The sequence below is a fragment of the Episyrphus balteatus genome, chromosome 1 (assembly GCF_945859705.1).
Source record: "Episyrphus balteatus chromosome 1, idEpiBalt1.1, whole genome shotgun sequence".
NCBI lineage: Eukaryota > Metazoa > Arthropoda > Insecta > Diptera > Syrphidae > Episyrphus > Episyrphus balteatus.
The window spans coordinates 78,802,937-78,824,298 of record NC_079134.1 but is presented as its reverse complement, the minus strand read 5'-3'; the positions used below and the strand labels follow the sequence as shown (position 1 = coordinate 78,824,298).

General features: G+C 34.8%; 1 protein-coding gene across 4 annotated transcripts in view; it reads right to left on the bottom strand.

Annotated features, from left to right (window-relative positions):
• Window positions 1-21,362, bottom strand: part of LOC129905220 (receptor-type tyrosine-protein phosphatase mu) — a 1,191,339-nt gene that overhangs the window by 17,967 nt on the left and 1,152,010 nt on the right. The gene's annotated exons all lie outside the window — the stretch shown is intronic.

Sequence of the window (21,362 nt, the reverse complement as noted above, 5' to 3'; positions counted from 1 at the left end):
TACTCGAACTGGAAAGGAAATGTTCATAGTGTTCGAGGGTGGTTTTTCTTGTAGAATAAATAAAAGAGAATCAGTTTGGTACACAAAAGCAACTTACATTTGTTTTATTTAAATTAATTAATTTGACAAGATAATGAAATGAAGAAAAACATATAAGAATAAAATTAAATTAAATACAGAAAAAAAGAAAAATTAAATAAAACTTAATGCTAGATACAAAAAATTGAATAAATTAAATTAAGTTAAAAATTATGACACTTCTATTTATGAAAAAAAAAAATTTTAAATTGGATTTATCTTTAAGTTTGAATTCGCAATCATCAAATTATTTACAGTTTCTGGGTTCAACCTTGATCGTTTTTCTGTAATTATATTTCCAGCCTGTGAAAATGCTCGTTCTGATGCTGCTGATGTTGCGGGAATACGATTCAAGATTTTATATGCTTCATAAAGGTTTTTGAATTGGCCTTTATTTTCACACCACCATTGAAGAATATCCACAGGGCCTTTCGAATTAAACTGAATGTATCTTTCTATTTCAATATCAATAGAGTTCACGCTCGTTGTTGTATTTTCATTCATAAAATCCGAGAAAATATAACTGGCCCTGGAACTAGTTGTTAGTTTTTCGTCCAAAATATCTTCAGATGCCGCAGCAGTAGCAGGAACTATTGACTTTATGCAATCATATATTTCAGTCTTTTCAGTTGGGGACAATAATTGCATTTTATTGCACGGGGGATATAAAAATGTCGCACTTTTGAATGACATTTTAATTTCGGGATAAAACAAATTCACTAAATAATGTTTTACTTTGTATTTCAAATCACTTAAATTTTCTGAATTTTCCAAAATGTCAGTCCAGTCTGTTGTTGCCGAAAAGTTTTTAATAAAACCGAGTTCTGTTTTGACTATTTCCACTCTCCGTAATTAGCACGGATTTTTATACACTCATTAACAAATGCCTGCATTCCAGAGCCTTCTACAGTAGAAAACGGTCTAATACCTTCAATACACAGCTTCACGGACACATCAAAAACTGCTTTCTTATCGGCCATCGACACAATCACTTCTTTGTTGGCAAGGTTTCTTTAAAACATCTGTGCCTCAAAAGGTTCGTCGTTGCTTTAAAATTTTTCATCACTTTTTTGCACGATCTGCATGCCACAAAGTTTTGTATAGGTAGTATCACCATTTTGATTTTTTATTTCGCCAAAAGTCCCCCATACCTTACTTCGGCAGTTTCTTTTGTCGCAAATAGAAAATATATTATTATTAAGATTTAAGCTAATACTACTTTGTTCTTCCATTGTTTTTTTTATAAAACTATTACTTTTTTAAATGAACTCAGAAGATAACTATTTAAATATTGTTCTCGCAAGAAATCAGCTTTTGAACTAAAATATTTCATTTATAACTTTCCCTTTAACCCTTTCATGCTGATTTGTAATTTCCCCAATATACCTCCCTAAAAAATAGTAATTTGTTTTAAAAACAATCATCCCAAATCGCATTATTGCATATTTTTTAGGGATATGTTTCTAATACGCACCTACCTGCACAAATTAACTGGGCATTCCCCACTATTTGTATTGTTACCTAACGACTAATTACTTTTTTATTTACTCAGTCATTGAAAATCCCTTTGTAAAACCACAATTGTAAAATTAAAATAACCTGCTTTAATTGCAGTTGTACCGCAAACAACCAACCCTCAAAACCTAACTAAAAAAAAAATATGCAACAGGTACCTATAGGACGTAGAAATTGGTATTGGAAGTGGTTGTTTTCATTGTTCAAACTGTTCATGATTTTTCGATCAGGTTCGAAAAATTCGATCACTTTCGATCATTTCAAGTAAAGCCTAGTGTTTATGAACAGTCGATCTGTTTGCGAGTAATTTTGTTCGTGGATATTGAGGATCGAGTATACTAATGAGTTCAAACAATTTGTATGGTTTTGTTTGTGAGTATTTTTGTTTATGAGTAAGATGATTTACGAGTATAGAAAGAAAACGATCGAGCACGAACGATCATTTTAAAAAATTGAAATTGTTCGAACAGGTTCGGAAAAATATCCCAAAACCAGATCTCATTTGTTTATTTTTAACCCTATCCTATGAAAAAATATTAAAGAAAAAAATTTCATTCATTGATCAGGTACCTACTACTTTCTTAAAATGCATTCACAATCCTGTTGCATACCTACACACAATTACTCAATCCCGCCATCCAAGGAAACAAAAAAAAAATTAATTGCAAAAAAAAACAAACAAAAACAAAAAACCAACCCAAATATGTACAATAGACTGGGCCAAAAAAATAAAATATTTTTTTTTTTGAAAGTTACTTCGAAAATCTTGTTCAGGATGATGAAGAAAAAATTTGGTGAAAATTTGAGCCGTTAAAAATAATTTTAAGAGGTCTATCATCGGTGTTTTTTATTTTTATACATGATATGATGTGTTACAACAGAACTGCTAGACGATCAAAGTAAAAAAAATTTCTGTTCATTTTTTCTTATATAAAATTAAATTTCCTACAAAAAAGATCTGATTGAAAATTTTCGTCAGAGTTCTGAAGAAGTTATTCACGATTTAAATCGAGAAAAAAAACACCGATGATAGACCTCTTAAAATTAGTTTTAACGGCTCAAATGTTCACCAAATTTTTTTTTCATCCTCCTGAACAAGATTTTCGAAGTAACTTTCAAAAAAAAAATATTTTATTTTTTTGGCCTAGTCTAATGTTTAAGTAGCGTAGTGATGGGAACTATCGAATAAAAACTATCAAACTATCGATAGTTGTAAAATATCCATTCATTCGATAGTTTAAAATCATTCATTCGAATAGTTTTTTCGTTCGATAGGTTTTTATTCGATAGTTTTTTCATTCGAATAGTTTTTACGTTCGATGGTTTTTTATTCGATAGTTTTTTCATTCGAATAGTTTTTTCGTTCGATAGTTTTTTATTCGATAGTTTTTTCATTCGAATAGTTTTTTTTATTCGATAGTTTCTTCATTTCAATAGTTTTTTCAAACGATAGTTGTATATTCTAATCCATCAGATTATTATATACCAGCAATTTGCATACGTACCCTACAATATGTAGCTTTTCAATTTGTTCTATTATATCATTTTCATTCTCACAATAGTCAGCACTTTGCTTGCATACCTGGCTACTGTATCATATTCCTTTCAATTCTTTACTTTCCTGTACATATCTCACATAATTATTTTAGCAAAGTAAGCATATTATTTGTATAAATAGTGTTGTAAGAAAATAAAAGGTATTCATTCTGAATCAAAGCACCAAACTGTTGTTCATATTATTTGCTTCCCCCCACCAGCGGTAAGGGGCAATAATCGAAACTATAAACATAGGAAAAGTATTGGTCACATTGTTGCTTCCCCCCACCAGTGGTAAGGGGCAATAATCAAATCCTCGAAATATACATAGGTACGAAGAACCTTTTGTATAGTCTACGGTCTGGTCAAGGTTTATGTACCCTGACCAGCAAGTCGCTACAAACTAGTGCCGACTCTAAACATTGGTGACCCCGACGTGATATTTCATGCAAACCAGCTACGAGTTCCTGAGTTCCAGATCCGTAGCACTTTCCGCTAGTGCTTCAATACGAGTTCCTGAGTTCCAGATCCGTAGCGCTTTCTGCTAGTGCTTCAATACGAGTTCCTGAGTTCCAGATCCGTAGCGCTTTCTGCTAGTGCTTCAATACGAGTTCCTGAGTTCCAGATCCGTAGCACCTTCTGCTAGTGCTTCAATACGAGTTCCTGAGTTCCAGATCCGTAGCGCTTTCTGCTAGTGCTTCAATACGAGTTCCTGAGTTCCAGATCCGTAGCGCTTTCTGCTAGTGCTTCAATACGAGTTCCTGAGTTCCAGATCCGTAGTACTTTCTGCTAGTGCTTCAATACGAGTTCCTGAGTTCCAGATCCGTAGTACTTTCTGCTAGTGCTTTAATACGAGTTCCTGAGTTCCAGATTCGTAGTACTTTCTGCTAGTGCTTCAATACGAGTTCCTGAGTTCCAGATCCGTAGTACTTTCTGCTAGTGCTTTAATACGAGTTCCTGAGTTCCAGACCCGTAGCGCCTTCTGCTAGTGCTTCAATACAAGTTCCTGTGTTCCTGAGTTCCAGATCCGTAGCGCTTCTGCTAGTGCTTCAATACGAGTTCCTGAGTTCCAGATCCGTAGTACTTTCTGCTAGTGCTTTAATACGAGTTCCTGAGTTCCAGATCCGTAGTACTTTCTGCTAGTGCTTTAATACGAGTTCCTGAGTTCCAGACCCGTAGCGCCTTCTGCTAGTGCTTCAATACAAGTTCCTGTGTTCCTGAGTTCCAGATCCGTAGCGCTTTCTGCTAGTGCTTCAATACGAGTTCCTGAGTCCCAGATCCGTAGTACTTTCTGCTAGTGCTTCAATACGAGTTCCTGAGTTCCAGATCCGTAGCACCTTCTGCTAGTGCTCCAATACGAGTTCCTGTGTTCCTGAGTTCCAGATCCGTAGCAACTTCTGCTAGTGCTCCATACGAGTTCCTGTGTTCCTGAGTCCCAGATCCAAACGAGAAAATGGAGGAAATGCAAGTATTCACTATTGTAGCCAGGCAAAAAGCTATAACTGAGGAAGTACAGCGTCTCAAAACCAACATAAGTAAAGATGGTTCCGACCGAAAAACCGCAGAATACAAGACGAAAAAATTACGTTCGCTTGAAGAATTGTGGGTAGAGTTCGCTACTAACCATGAAAAAATCAAAGCATACGTAAAGGCGGATACTCCGTATGTGCAGGCGAATACATACGAAAAGGTCAAAAATGCATACATGGAACTAAAACGAACCATAGAATCGATTGAGCCTTCAGATGCTAAGAGTGATCCTGTAAAAACAGTTGTAGAACAGGCTTCAAAAACATCTACTCTTGTAGATTCGGAAACCGACCCTCCTAAAAAATCAAACGGTTCCAACAAGAATCCTACTGAAAGGCAAGAAGAATTCAGTAGAATTATAAGAAGACACAACACCTCCGCACAGTCCTTACAGCGGTTGTTGGATTCTATCCAAACAACGCAGGAGGAGTGGAGTACAACATTTTGTAGTGTCAAGATAAGCTTGCTACAAAAGTACTGGGCTAAGCTGGAAGAAACACATCTCCTGGTGCATGAATTTGTGAATGATCCGAAACGAGCAGGCTATAAGCTGGAAGACTTCTACAAATTCGAAGATGACGTCCAGCAGTGTCTGATATCACTAACGGCCAGACTGGAACAGTCTTCCGCACTACCATCCTCTCCAAACCTTCCTGTCGTAAGCGAACATAAGCCAACCCTCAAATTGCCAAAGATAACACTGCCAAAATTTGACGGGAACTATATCAAATGGAAGCAGTTTTGTGACTTATTCACGGAACTAGTCCATAAACAGGATATAGCAAATTGCCAAAAATTGTTTTACTTAAAAACAACATTAACTGGCGAAGCCGAAAACTTAATAAGGCACTTTTCTACAGCCGACAACAACTACGATGCAGCATGGCAAGTTGTCAAGGATAGGTACGATAACCCACGGCTGCTAGTAACAGCTCATGTCCAGAAACTTTTGATGCAACCCGCGATCCAGGCAGAAACCGCAAAGGCAGTCAAAGGATTGCATGATACGACTCAAGAATGTATGCTGAGTCTAAAAGGTCTTAACATTGATACGAATAATTGGGATCCCCTTCTTATGACCATTCTAATCAAAAAGCTAGACCGAAACACTCTAACACTTTGGGAGCAGTCGCTGAAGCAGCCGAAGGCCTTGCCATCATTACACGAATTCCTGACATTTTTAGAACAACGATTTCAATCTCTAGAAGCCATGGGACCAAAAGTAGTAAGAACAAGTTCGGACGATCTTATTAAAAGAACACGAGTATCTCTTGCTTCGACCGACAGGACCAATAATTGTTCGATCTGCGAACAAAAAAGACATGCGATACCCGTTTGTCCAAAGTTTCTGCAACAGTCAACACAAGAGAGATTAACTACAGTTAAATCCCTCAAATGTTGTATTAACTGCTTACGTTTTGGACATCAATCTCCAAAATGTAAATCAATGCACTGTACAAAGTGCAATAAATACCATCATACATTGCTTCATGTAGCAATAGAAAATCAGCGACAGAAACATCCTGCAATCCACAACCGGGCTAGTACCTCAGCAGCGAGTAGTTCCACGGCAGATGCAGAACATTGTACCTCTGCGGCAGGAACCACTCCCAAAATCAAGCAACAAAAAGCCGTGAGCGTAATACTTGGCACCGCTATTGTCCACATAATGGATCAATCGGGGCAAAAAATAGAATGTCGAGCATTATTAGATTCTGGTTCGCAGGTCAATTTCATAACCGACAAACTAGCCAGAGCACTAGGCCTCAAGGAAACATATGAGACGTTATGTGTTGAAGGCATAGGTCAAGGCAAACAAGCATCAAATCGGAGAATCAATCTCAAAGTAGACTCCACAGTCAACAGATTTTCTGCCAGAATGGAAGCACATGTACTTCCAAAGATCATCTCAACACAACCTTCGATGCCCATCAATACAACCAATTGGAATATTCCAAACAACATTGTTCTAGCCGATTCACAATTTAATCGGCCAGGAACAATAGACTTGCTCATCGGTGCGGAGATTTTCTACTCGACCTTAGTTGTTAGGCAAATAAGCCTAGGAGACAATCTCCCAACCCTACAAAATACAGTGTTTGGGTGGATAGTTGCGGGCAAGGTATCACCCTCTACCTACACTTCTATGGTGGCATCGTGCGGAATTAGCGTTGAAGATGCAGCTCTCTATCAACAGATAGAAAGGTTTTGGCGATTAGAAGAAGTGACTTCCGTCACACACAATCTAACTCAGGCCGAGAGACGCTGTGAAAATCACTTTCTTCAAACTACTACCAGAGATTCCAATAGTCGTTTTGTCGTACGATTACCATTCAAAGAAGTGCCAACCTGCTTGGGAGAATCAAAGGACATAGCACGCCAGAGATTCTATGCCCTTGAACGCAGGCTTGCAAAAGATCCAGAGCTAAAGCTGTCTTACAGACAATTCATGAAAGAATACCAGGAGCTAGGGCACATGTCAGAAGTAAACCTCCGAGAGATCAATGAGCCCTATTACTTTATGCCTCATCTATGTGTCCAAAAACCTGACAGTAGCACTACAAAACTTAGAGTGGTGTTTGATGCGTCGGCAAAAACCTCTGCAAACCTGTCACTTAACGATATCCTCCACACTGGACCAACAATTCAAGATGATGTATTCACGATGCTTCTACGTTTTCGCATTCCAAGGTATGTGTTTACTGCAGACATTGAGAAAATGTACCGACAAGTTTTGATAAATGAGGAGGACCAAAAGTACCAACTTATTTGGTGGAGATTTAACTCTAATGATCCACTTAAATGCTTTAAACTTCACACAGTGACCTATGGTACTAGCTCAGCTTCATACCTAGCCACAAAATGCCTCCAAGCATTGGCACATGAAAACAAGCAACGATTCCCTCTGGGGTCAGCCGCACCAGCTCGAGATTTTTATGTCGATGACGTATTAACTGGGTCGGATAAAATCACTGAACTCCTGGCAACCCAATCAGAACTGCAAACGATATTATCATCTGGTGGCTTCAAATTAAGAAAATGGTGTGCAAACCATGCATCGCTTCTCAATGGCATCCCTCTTGAGGACAGAGAAACTGAGCTCGACTTTAGCGACAACATCGATGAACAAATCAAAACTGTGGGACTTACTTGGATGCCTAAATCTGATCAACTATGCGTCAAAACAACGTGGGCTCACAAGACTAGAACAACAAAACGAATAGCATCATCCGACATCGCGCATTTATTCGATCCATTGGGCATTATGGGGCCAGTAGTCGTCATTGCAAAAATGTTTCTGCAAAAAATATGGGAACTTGGGCTTGACTGGGATGCTGCAGTACCACAAGAAATGCATTATTCGTGGTTAAAGTATCGAGAAGGTCTGCAATCACTCAACAACATAAGAATTGACAGACACGTATTCGCCCACAGGATTTACAAGGACGTACAGTTCCACGTGTTTTCTGACGCTTCTGAAAAGGCCTATGGAGCAGCGGTATATGTCCGTTCTGTCAGCAATGATAACATCGTAACGGTGCGGTTACTATGCGCAAAATCCAGAGTAGCGCCATCCAAACAATCAAGACAACAGGCGACTATTCCCCGCTTAGAACTTTGTGGCGCTTACCTTGCTACAGATTTGCTACTCCGGTTACAAAAAGATCTAGAGATAAGCACTCAAAAAACATTCCTATGGACAGACTCAGAAATAGTCCTTGCCTGGATCAATTCATCATCGTCCGCTAACCTACCAATTTTTGTTGCTAACCGAGTATCGCACATTCAACAAAACACGACACCGCAGCAGTGGCACCATGTGCCGTCGAGGGAGAATCCCGCCGATGTGCTATCACGTGGCATAGCACCTGAAAAACTCCAGGACTGTCACATTTGGTTCTATGGACCAAAGTTTCTACATGGCCCAGTATCAAATTGGCCACCTGCATACAAACCAGCTGTAGTGAACCACTTATCTGCTGCAATTGCCATTCCAGATCCGCCCCCACCTGAAGATATATTGATGTGCATAAATCACAAAAACTCCTTCAAGAAGGCAGAAAGACTGGTCGCTTACATATTGAGGTATAAGCACAACCTCAAGCAAAAGGCCTTAATAGCAAGACTTGAAAGGAACAAAGATAAATTATCCGCCCAAGAATTGTTAAACAAATTGGCTGAAATCAAGCTGTGGAGTGGGCCATTAACAGTTGCTGAAATCAACAATGCAAAGAAGGCAATACTGAAGAAAATGCAGCAAAATAAATTCAAGGAAGAATTAAAAATTCTGAGAAATGGAGCTGAACTGCCTAAACATAATCAGTTTAACAGCCTCACACCGTTTCTAGATGAAGAGGGCCTGATACGAGTTGGAGGGCGCTTAGAGGCATCGTCACTACCGTATGATGCTAAACATCCCATCCTCATACCGCATGATCATCCATTCAGTAAATTGCTACTGGCATCGATACACGAAGACAACAACCATGTCGGTCCACAAACATTGCTTTCCATAGCTAGGCAAAGCGTTTGGCCAGTTAAGGGAAAGATGCTTGCTCGATCAATCTTCCACAAATGTGTTCAATGTGCTCGCGCTTCACCAAAACTACTAACTCAGCAAATGGGAAATTTACCCACTCATAGAATTCAACCAGCAAGACCATTCATCAATACTGGTGTTGACTTTTGTGGTCCCGTTTCAACACATTACAAAATAAGAGGCAAGAAACCTCAAAAATCATACATTGCGATATTTTGTTGTTTTTCCACCAAAGCTTGCCATTTAGAACTTGTAACGGATTTGACTACACAAGGGTTCATAGGAGCTCTTAAACGATTTATGGCTAGAAGAGGTCATTGCCGAAACATATATTGCGATAACGCAACTAATTTCGTTGGTGCGAAGAATCAACTACTGTCAGAACTAATGGCTTTTTTGGAATCCCCCAAAGAAAGGGAGAAAATATCCTCGTCCTGCGTAACGAAAGGTTGCGATTTCCACTTCATTCCACCACGTTCGCCTCATTTTGGGGGTCTATGGGAGGCAGCGGTCAAGTCATCCAAGCATCTACTACAGCACACTCTAGCAGGAGCTTCATTAACTTACGAAGAGCTAGAAACAGTAGTTACCCAGGTTGAGGCTATACTGAATTCAAGGCCCATTACTCCAATGTCCACCTCTCCAAATGACCTTACTGCTTTAACTCCTGGCCATTTTCTAATTGGAGAGCCGCTCGTCAACAACGTTGATCCTGCAGCTGTACCAAACAATACAGGATTGCTCGCTCGATGGAACCTTGTAAACCATCTTAAAAACGAATTCTGGCGTCGGTGGTCTCGTGATTATTTAAATCAGCTTCAGCACAGGTATAGATGGAAAGAAAGATGTGAGAATGCTGAACCCGGTATGATGGTGTTAATCATAGAAGATAACACCTCAAGCCTGAAATGGCCGATTGGACGCATCACAAACGTGATAACTGGCAATGATGGGTTAGTTCGAGTTGCTGATGTAAGAACGGCCAATGGGACATTCCGGCGTGCCATCCACAGATTGGCTCCCCTTCCAGTTTCAATTCCGGATGAGGAAAGGGAAACGGAGGATAACACAGCCCGTTGCTCATCAAATTCTGCACGCTCATCCAACAAACCTGAAGACGACCCAGTGCCAAAAAAGAGATTCAAGCCTACAATTGCATCCACAACCCTTGCTATACTTTTGGCATTTATATTTATACCAATGATGGCATGCAACCCAGTCAAAATTCAGCCGTTTCAATCACAGCCAGGTATTTACTTCGAAAACTTCGGAACCTCAGCTCTGACATCAAGCAATTGGAACATAGTCGCCTATTATGACATGGACCCATATTGGACCGAGTATAACTCGATTTTAACCTATAGCAGAAAGTTAGGAGAAATATGCCAAATGTTACCAGATAAAAATGAAACTTGCAAGGGATCACTCCTTCAATTTGATCGACTAAATGCAGACATCAAAAGAGATAACGATCTCCTATCTACGACAACAACCTCTTCGAGAGTACGTCGGGGAGCTTTAAATTTCGTAGGGAATGTGGCCAATGCATTATTTGGGGTTCTTGATGACGAATATGCCAACCACATGTCTACTACGATAAACACCATAAAACAAGATGAAGGTCACATAGTTACCCTTATTCGAAACCAGACATCAATAATTGACGCTACTATAAATATAATCAAAGCAAATGAGCAAGAGACAAGTTCTCGCTTTGATGCAATAAACGAAAACCTGAAACAATTCGCAGGAATCGTTAATGACATAAGACAACAATACCACAACGAAAGATTGCGTCAACTGTTCAATTCAATAGCACTGCAGCTTTTATTGGTTTCTTCACAGTTTCAAAGAACACAAGCCTCGTTAATAGACGTAATGATCGATACTCATCATGGGAGGATAAATCCTCAGCTCATTTCTCCTATTCAATTAAAGCAGGAGTTTACACGGATAAAGGCAAACCTACCTTCCTCAGTCAGACTTCCAGTATCTGCAGCGGAGGTCCCAAAACTTTATCACCTAATGAGCATTCATGGCAAGGCTCTGAAAGAATACATCATCTTTAAAATCGAATTACCACTACTAAGTCTTGATGAATTCGAGCTCTTCAAAGTAACTCCTGTTCCAGTTCTTGTAGGAAAGTCATTCTTTGCCATTCAACCATCAACCGAGTACATAATGATCAACTTGCATCGTGACCAGTACTATCCTCTTTCAACATTAGAGTTTCACGGATGCTTCTCTATTACTGAAGAAAGACATTTATGCCATATGCAGCGTCCGATCTACAGACGTGGATCAGAAGTAAGCTCATGCGAAATCAATTTCTTAAACCACGTTCAGCAATCTCCTGCCTGCAAAGTGGTAAAAGCCAACGATGGCCCACACTGGGTCCAACTGCACAATCCAAATGAATGGATATACGCGTTAAGAGTCAAAACCACATTAAATATAGTATGTAATAGCATTTCAACACAAACTGTATTAGAGGGCTCTGGAATTCTACAAATTCAACCCGACTGCGTTTTAAAAGATGACTTCATAACATTGCGTGGACACCTCATACAAAGAACGGTCTCCAGAATGTCGCTCTCTCCAGCAATAAATCTATCTGAATACTCCTTACCAGACGATATGAGAAAAATCTCTTATGGGGCTTTGCCGTACAAAAAGCATTTAAAGGAATTAAATGCACTAAAGCAAGAACTCATTAATATCACCAAAGTCTTGCCCTCTATAACTCATCATAATGATGTGCACCATTTCACGGTGGGCTACACCGGGTTGATCACGTCCATCATAATACTCATCTGCTTGTTACGATGGTCATATTGTCACTACTGCAAACGCAAGAATGTAGCTCCAAATGCCAAAACAAACACCAGTACAACATCCGCAAAAATCCAGGGCGACTATCCAAATCCAAGTACCATAACCTTCGAAATGATGGGATAGTTTCGAACACAGTTCAACGGGCGGAGAATGTATATTCTAATCCATTTGTTCTATTATATCATTTTCATTCTCACAATAGTCAGCACTTTGCTTGCATACCTGGCTACTGTATCATATTCCTTTCAATTCTTTACTTTCCTGTACATATCTCACATAATTATTTTAGCAAAGTAAGCATATTATTTGTATAAATAGTGTTGTAAGAAAATAAAAGGTATTCATTCTGAATCAAAGCACCAAACTATTGTTCATATTATTTGCTTCCCCCCACCAGCGGTAAGGGGCAATAATCGAAACTATAAACATAGGAAAAGTATTGGTCACATTGTTGCTTCCCCCCACCAGTGGTAAGGGGCAATAATCAAATCCTCGAAATATACATAGGTACGAAGAACCTTTTGTATAGTCTACGGTCTGGTCAAGGTTTATGTACCCTGACCAGCAAGTCGGTACAAACTAGTGCCGACTCTAAACATTGTATTGAAGCACTAGCAGAAAGTACTACGGATCTGGGACTCAGGAACTCGTATTGAAGCACTAGCAGAAAGCGCTACGGATCTGGAACTCAGGAACACAGGAACTTGTATTGAAGCACTAGCAGAAGGCGCTACGGGTCTGGAACTCAGGAACTCGTATTAAAGCACTAGCAGAAAGTACTACGGATCTGGAACTCAGGAACTCGTATTAAAGCACTAGCAGAAAGTACTACGGATCTGGAACTCAGGAACTCGTATTGAAGCACTAGCAGAAGCGCTACGGATCTGGAACTCAGGAACACAGGAACTTGTATTGAAGCACTAGCAGAAGGCGCTACGGGTCTGGAACTCAGGAACTCGTATTAAAGCACTAGCAGAAAGTACTACGGATCTGGAACTCAGGAACTCGTATTGAAGCACTAGCAGAAAGTACTACGAATCTGGAACTCAGGAACTCGTATTAAAGCACTAGCAGAAAGTACTACGAATTCCTGAGTTCCAGATTCGTAGTACTTTCTGCTAGTGCGTCAACTGCCTGCAAAGTGGTAAAAGCCAACGATGGCCCACACTGGGCCGAATAGTTTTTTTTATTCAATAGTTTTTTCATTTGAATAGTTTTTTCAAACGATAGTTTTTTCATTTGAATAGTTTTTCAAACGATAGTTTTTTCATTTGAATAGTTTTTTCAAACGATAGTTTTTTCATTCCAATAGCTTTTTTTTATTCGATAGTTTTTTAATTCGAATAGTTTTTTCAAACGATAGTTTTTTTCATTTGAATAGGTTTTTCAAACGATAGTTTATTCATTTGAATAGTTTTTTTATTCGATAGTTTTTCATTCGAATAGTTTTTTCAAACGATGGTTTTTTCATTTGAATAGTTTTTTCAAACGATAGTTTTTTCATTCGAATAGTTTTTTCAAATGATAGTTTTTTCATTTGCATAGTTTTTTTCAAACGATAGTTTTTTCATTCCAATAGTTTTTTTATTCGATAGTTTTTTCATTCGAATAGTTTTTTCAAACGATAGTTTTTTCATTTGAATAGTTTTTTCAAACGATAGTTTTTTCATTCCAATAGTTTTTTTTTATTCGATAGTTTTTTAATTCGAATAGTTTTTTCAAACGATAGTTTTTTTTCATTTGAATAGGTTTTTCAAACGATAGTTTATTCATTTGAATAGTTTTTTTATTCGATAGTTTTTTCATTCGAATAGTTTTTTCAAACGATGGTTTTTTCATTTGAATAGTTTTTTCAAACGATAGTTTTTTCATTCGAATAGTTTTTTCAAATGATAGTTTTTTCATTTGCATAGTTTTTTTCAAACGATAGTTTTTTCATTGGAATAGTTTTTTTATTCGATAGTTTTTTCATTCGAATAGTTTTTTCAAACGATAGTTTTTTTCATTTGAATAGTTTTTTCAAACGACAGTTTATTCATTTGAATAGTTTTTTTTATTCGATAGTTTTTTCATTTGAATAGTTTTTTCAAACGATAGTTTTTTCATTTGAATAGTTTTTTCAAACGATAGCTTTTTCATTCGAATAGTTTTTTTAAACGATAGTTTTTTCATTTGAATAGTTTTTTTAAACGATAGTTTTTTTCATTTGAATAGTTTTTTTTATTCGATAGTTTTTTCATTCGAATAGTTTTTTCAAACGATAGTTTTTTCATTTGAATAGTTTTTTTTATTCAATAGTTTTTTTATTCGAATAGTTTTTTCAAACGATAGTTTTTTTTATTCGATAGTTTTTTCATTCGAATAGTTTTTCAAACGATAGTTTTTTCATTTGAATAGTTTTTTCAAACGATAGTTTTTTCATTCGAATAGTTTTTTTATTCGATAGTTTTTTCATTTGAATAGTTTTTTCAAACGACAGTTTATTCATTTGAATAGTTTTTTTTATTCGATAGTTTTTTCATTTGAATAGTTTTTTCAAACGATAGTTTTTTCATTTGAATAGTTTTTTCAAACGATAGCTTTTTCATTCGAATAGTTTTTTTTATTCGATAGTTTTTTCATTTGAATAGTTTTTTCAAACGACAGTTTATTCATTTGAATAGTTTTTTTTATTCGATAGTTTTTTCATTTGAATAGTTTTTTCAAACGATAGTTTTTTCATTTGAATAGTTTTTTCAAACGATAGCTTTTTCATTCGAATAGTTTTTTTCATTTGAATAGTTTTTTTTATTCGATAGTTTTTTCATTTGAATATTTTTTTCAAACGATAGTTTTTTCATTTGAATAGTTTTTTCAAACGATAGCTTTTTCATTCGAATAGTTTTTTCAAACGATAGTTTTTTCATTTGAATAGTTTTTTTAAACGATAGTTTTTTTCATTTGAAAAGTTTTTTTATTCGATAGTTTTTTCATTCGAATAGTTTTTTCAAACGATAGTTTTTTTATTTGAATAGTTTTTTCAAACGATAGGTTTTTCATTCGAATAGTTTTTTATTCGATAGTTTTTTCATTTGAATAGTTTTTTCAAACAATAGTTTTTTATTTGAATTTTTTTATATTCAGTTACTGTTTTCTTTCAGTCTATTAGATTGTTTTTTTTTTTATTCAGTCATAATTTTATTTCTCTACTATTGTCTTTTTTCTCTTGATTTGACAATTTAATTGTAAATGATTTTATCTGCATTTGAAGGAAGGACTGAAAAGGAAGATGAATGATGATACACATATTGTGTGATCTTCCAATTGATATCTGAATGTTTTTCAGGACTGAATTTATGTGTTTTATGTTGGAGTGCCCATATTTTCAAAACAAAGGCGGTAAAAAAGAAAAAGAAAGGCGACACGGTGCATGAAAAGAATAGAAGTTATCTGTCGTACAGTGCGGTGTCATAAAAAAGTGACAAGAGAGAAAAAAAAATAACTCTTTGACCTGGAAAGCGGAACATGTTCATTGTTTAGCCAGTGTATAGTTTATGATCCTAATTAGTGTGAAAACCCATCTTGTCAATCACTTGACGAGACATGGCACCGGAAGAAGCAAAACATTCGCGCACGCACAAACAGCAGGTATAGGTGTCAACAAGTAGATTTTGTAAAGGGTTGTTAATGGGTTAGACAAAAATATGATAGAACTGTGTGGTTGGTTTGAATTATTGTATATACTTTTGATATTTGCAATTTTGCATGTGGGCGAGCAAAAATAGAAAGTGTAAGAAAAGGAAACAAATCCTTTCCAGTGGTCATTTCTCGACTTTTTTTTTCCTTTTTTTACTGAATATTTGATAGTATTTATTCGATAGTTTTTATTCGATAGTTTATTCGATAGTTTTTATTCGATAGTTTATTCGATAGTTTTTATTCGATAGTTTATTCGATAGTTTTTATTCGATAGTTTATTCGATAGTGTAAGAAAAGGAAACAAGTCCTTTCCAGTGGTCATTTCTCGACTATTTTTTTCCTTTTTTTACTGAATATTTGATAGTATTTATTCGATAGTTTTTATTCGATAGTTTTATTCGATTGTTTTTATTCGAATGATTGAATGAACTATTCGATAGTTCAAATCATTCAGTTACTAACTATCGATAGTTTAAATCATCCGATAGTTCCCATCACTACAAGTAGGTACATATTCCTTATTCTTTCTTTCTCTTCTAATAGATCTTTTGTGAGTAGGTTAGGTACTGAACTACTGAGTAAGTTTCGTTGTTGTTTTTTTTTCATGAACCGTTCTCGTTCAGCCAGACTGACCAGCATCAACCGTATTTTCTTTTGATAGAAAGAAACAAAAAACGTGCACCAGGAAGACTCGATACTCGAGCCACAAGGTCTATTTCTATGGACAGAAAGAAAAAAAAATATGTGCACAACGGTCTTGAGTGGTAACACTGTGATAGTTCGATTTTGCAACAGAAGCGAGACACATCGATTCTAGTTAATTCGAGTATGCTGAATTCAGTGGTGGCAACCGTTTTGAAAGTTTGGCTCAAGTTTTCGAGAAATTTCGAAAATAAAATCTTAGGTCGGGACTATTAAAATACTGATAATTTCGAATAATTAAGTTTTTTTTAAGCAGTTTTTAGTTTAGAGAAAAGCTATTCCTGTATTTAGCTATATGTTTAACACTATTCCAACCTAGGTTGTTATGTTTCGGTCGCTTACAAAGCATTTTATAAACAAAAACTTCACTTTTTCATGTTTTTTTTTTTATTTTGTTGACTTTCAAAGCCTTTAATATGGAGGCAATTTGAGTTTAACATTGATTCGGGATATTTTATATTATTTAAATAGCATATCATTCCAAAAATGAATAAAATACTGCAAATCTGAAAAAGTTCACTAGTGAAAATCAGCCTACTAAGCTACGGAAATGTATTAAATAACACTGGTAAGCAAAATTAAACTTTTTTTTTGCCACAAGAACCAAAATATACTTTTCTGAAGGTGAAAGGGGTGCTGAACTCGAATCCGAAGCCATACATATTTATTTGGCTTCCTTTTTTTAAATATTACAGTTATAAAAGGGAAAAAACGTTATTTTGACTGCTTTTATCCCGACATGATGTAAGTATATAAGAACGTTTTTTGTTTTTCCAAAAACTGTTTAATTAATTAATTTATTTTCTGATATATCTTAAGCTTAAGCTGAAAATCCAAAAACTATCTTAATTTAATCTTAAGTTCACGTTTTGATACATTTCCGTAGCTTAGTAGGCTGATTTTCACTAGTGAACTTTTTCAGATTTGCAGTATTTTATTCATTTTTGGAATGATATGCTATTTAAATAATATAAAATATCCCGAATCAATGTTAAACTCAAATTGCCTCCATATTAAAGGCTTTGAAAGTCAACAAAATAAAAAAAAAAACATGAAAAAGTGAAGTTTTTGTTTATAAAATGCTTTGTAAGCGACCGAAACATAACAACCTAGGTTGGAATAGTGTTAAACATATAGCTAAATACAGGAATAGCTTTTCTCTAAACTAAAAACTGCTTAAAAAAAACTTAATTATTCGAAATTATCAGTATTTTAATAGTCCCGACCTAAGATTTTATTTTCGAAATTTCTCGAAAACTTGAGCCAAACTTTCAAAACGGTTGCCACCACTGAATTCAGCATACTCGAATTAACTAGTATCGATGTGTCTTCACTCTGTTGCAAAAAAAAAGTTCTAAAAACTATCACAGTGTAATCGTATCTGAGTTCTATTTTCTTTGGTGCTCTTTTACTTCAAAACGACGCTTTTCTGTTAGCCTTTCCATTTTTTTAATTGACAAACAATATTGCAACACCACAGTCCACAGATCACTTCATGCTCATATTTTTATTTCTCATCCCAACCTACCTTATGAAAAAAATATTAGAGAAAAAAATGCATTTATTGTTCAGGTTGTTTTTTTAAATACGTCCACAATCCATCTGCACACACACAGCTCTATTTTTCTTCCAAAAAAGAAACAGTTAAAACGGGATTTTGCAATGCAAAAACACAACAAGAATACAAGAAAAAAAATCAAAGATACAAAAAAATAACGATTCCAATTCAAGACCGTTATGCACATGATTTTTTTTCTTTTCTATCCATACAAAAAGACCTTCTCGCTCTGTCTGAGCGAGAGCCGTGAAAACACATGATGGAATGATTGGGCTTTTAAGCAATTTGTCTTTGTCTTTGTCTTTTTCCTTTCTATCATAAATGTTTATCAAAGAAGTACAAGAAAAAACCAACCAATCAAATCAAATCAATTCTGAGGAAAACAAACGCATTATGAGGAAAACATACGCCACACTTTCCTAAGAATTGAAATGTCAAAAGTTTTGTTTCTCTTTTTTTTTTTCTTCGACACTGACGTTTGGCTTAAAAGCCCAATACTCAATCTCAAAGACCACGTAAAAGAGAATCAGAGAATAAAGAATCAAAATTCCAAAGAGAAAAAAGCATTTTAAATTTTCTCAAATTTTTCTTGGAAAGAGCTTTTTTAAAAGCTCTTCAAAGTGGTGATTTTCAGTTTCATATGTCTCTTTTTTCTATGAAGATGAGACATTATTTATTATAGTTTTTACTTTATAGTTTAAATTGATAATACATATTAAAACAAGTTTTAAACTGCATCATTTTGAGTTATAAAGTAAATAAAGCTAAAAACTGAATAATAAAGGGGAGGGTCATCGAGGCAGATGAAATTCGAAAGAAGGATGTTAGTTTTTGATATAACAAAATGTTAAATGTTTTCTAAAATGGTATGATTTTTTTCAAGTTTTAAACCTTTCGTTATAAGAAAACTGTTAAAGACTATATACCACAATACCAACTTATTAATAAAAATCTCATTGAACAAAAATCTTAAAATAAAAAAAAAAAATAAAAACAACATAGGTATACATATTTTTTATTAAAAAAATCAACATTTCTAGAATAATCAGTTGTAGAGTCCCCTGTAATCAAGACAACAAAATCTTTTGTTATAAACAAAGGTAATATTAATGATATGGCATAACTTGCTCTATTATTATATTTATAAAATAAATTAAAGTTAAGTTAAATGTTGCAACATTGCGTAAGAAAATATCAAACGGAAATTCCAAAACAAAAAAGTTTTCAAGTTTTCAAAACAAAATATTTTATTCGACAGCAATCACCTAGGAAACAAGAAAAAATATTTAAAAAGAAGAATAAAAAAAAAATAAACAAACATTTCCAAAGAAGAATACAATTTTGAATTTTAATTCACACGTGATTGCCACATTCGTCAAATTTAACTAAAATATTTAAGTAGATTATTATCATTATACTAAATGCATACATTCAAATCTTAGAGGATATTATAATATATGGAGTGCTTGTGCTGTTAGTTCCGTGAAGCTTTTATAGAGGGCTCTACTTTCTTTAAGTTTTTCGATGAGTGCATGTCTCCATTTTATTTTCATTTGATGGCTGTCATCAACAAGCGTGTTTATTTTCAGCTGCGGAACCGGACTCTCACTGAAAAACGAAGGCAGCGACCCCTATCCATGCATATTAGACTGGGCAAAAAAAAAAAAAAATGTTTTTTTTTTGAAAGTTACTTCGAAAATCTTGTTCAGGATGATGAAAAAAAAATTTGGTGAAAATTTGAGCCGTTAAAAAAAAATTTTAAGAGGTCTATCATCGGTGTTTTTTATTTTTATACATGATATGATGTTTTACAAAAGAACTGCTAGACGATCAAAGTAAAAAAAAATTTCTGTTCATTTTTTCTTATATAAAATTAAATTTCCTACAAAAAAGATCTGATTGAAAATTTTCGTCAGACGAGCCGTATTCGAGTAATAAAGCTTTTTAAATCGAAGTGTTTTTTCAATTTGACTGTTTCACTTTGGAATTTTGTGATGTGCAAATAAGTGAATAGAAAAATAAAACCACGACAGACTCTTATAGGAAATTTAATTCTCTACAAAAAAGGTCTCATAGTAATTTTCCCTAAATTGAGTTCTAAAGAAGTTATTCACGATTTAAATCGAGAAAAAAATTAAAAAATCAATTTTCAATTTCAAAATTTTCTAATTCACTGAAAATCCAATATTTTCAAATTAGCAAGATGTTTTCTTGTAGGGACTTAAACGTTCTATAAAAAGTTCCCTGGCAGCAAATTAATTGCTTTAACCGTTAAGAAGATATTCGTATCAAAACCAATGCCCACTTATTTCAATAGTTTTCTTATGACAAGTATGCATTGCGATTTGAATACGATTATCTTCTTAACGGTTAAAGCAATTAATTTGCTGCCAAGGAACTTTTTATAGAACGTTTAAGTCCCTACAAGAAAACATCTTGCTAATTTGAAAATATTGAATTTCCAGTGAATTAGAAAATTTTGAAATTGAAAATTGATTTTTTAATTTTTTTCTCGATTTAAATCGTGAATAATTTCTTTAGAACTCAATTTAGGGAAAATTACTATGGGACCTTTTTTTTAGAGAATTAAATTTCCTATAAGAATCTGTCGTGGTTTTTTTTTCTATTCACTTATTTGCACATCACAAAATTCCAAAGTGAAACAGTTAAATTGAAAAAACACTTCGATTTAAAAAGCTTAATTACTCGAATACGGCTCGTCTGACGAAAATTTTCAATCAGATCTTTTTTGTAGGAAATTTAATTTTATATAAGAAAAAATGAACAGAAATTTTTTTTACTTTGATCGTCTAGCAGTTCTGTTGTAAAACATCATATCATGTATAAAAATAACAAACACCGATGATAGACCTCTTAAAATTATTTTTAACGGCTCAAATTTTCAACAATTTTTTTTTTCATCATCCTGAACAAGATTTTCGAAGTAACTTTCAAAAAAAAAAAAATTTTTTTTTTGGCCCAGTCTAATGCATATGGCGCTACAATGTATTAGGTATAGGAACAAGCACTCCATATATTATTTCCTCTAAGATTCAAATATGTTATATCTATATGTTTGTCACATTTACTGCAAGTATTGACGAAATGTTTCGAAATCACGTTTTAAATTTGATGCTTCATTATTTTGTATGTGTTTAGTTAACAACGCAATTACTAGAGAAGATGCGAATAAATATTTTACACATTTTAGAACTTGTTTACTTTGTTTCTGACGGTTATGTAATTTTTGTTTTCAAGAAAAATTGAAATCTGAATTAAATTCAAAAAATATTAAATGTTTCTTGACATCATATTCCGATGGGAGGATTTTCTAACTTTTTTATATTTTCCTTGTTTTTTTTTCGAAATGTGTATTTAATTCCACAATTT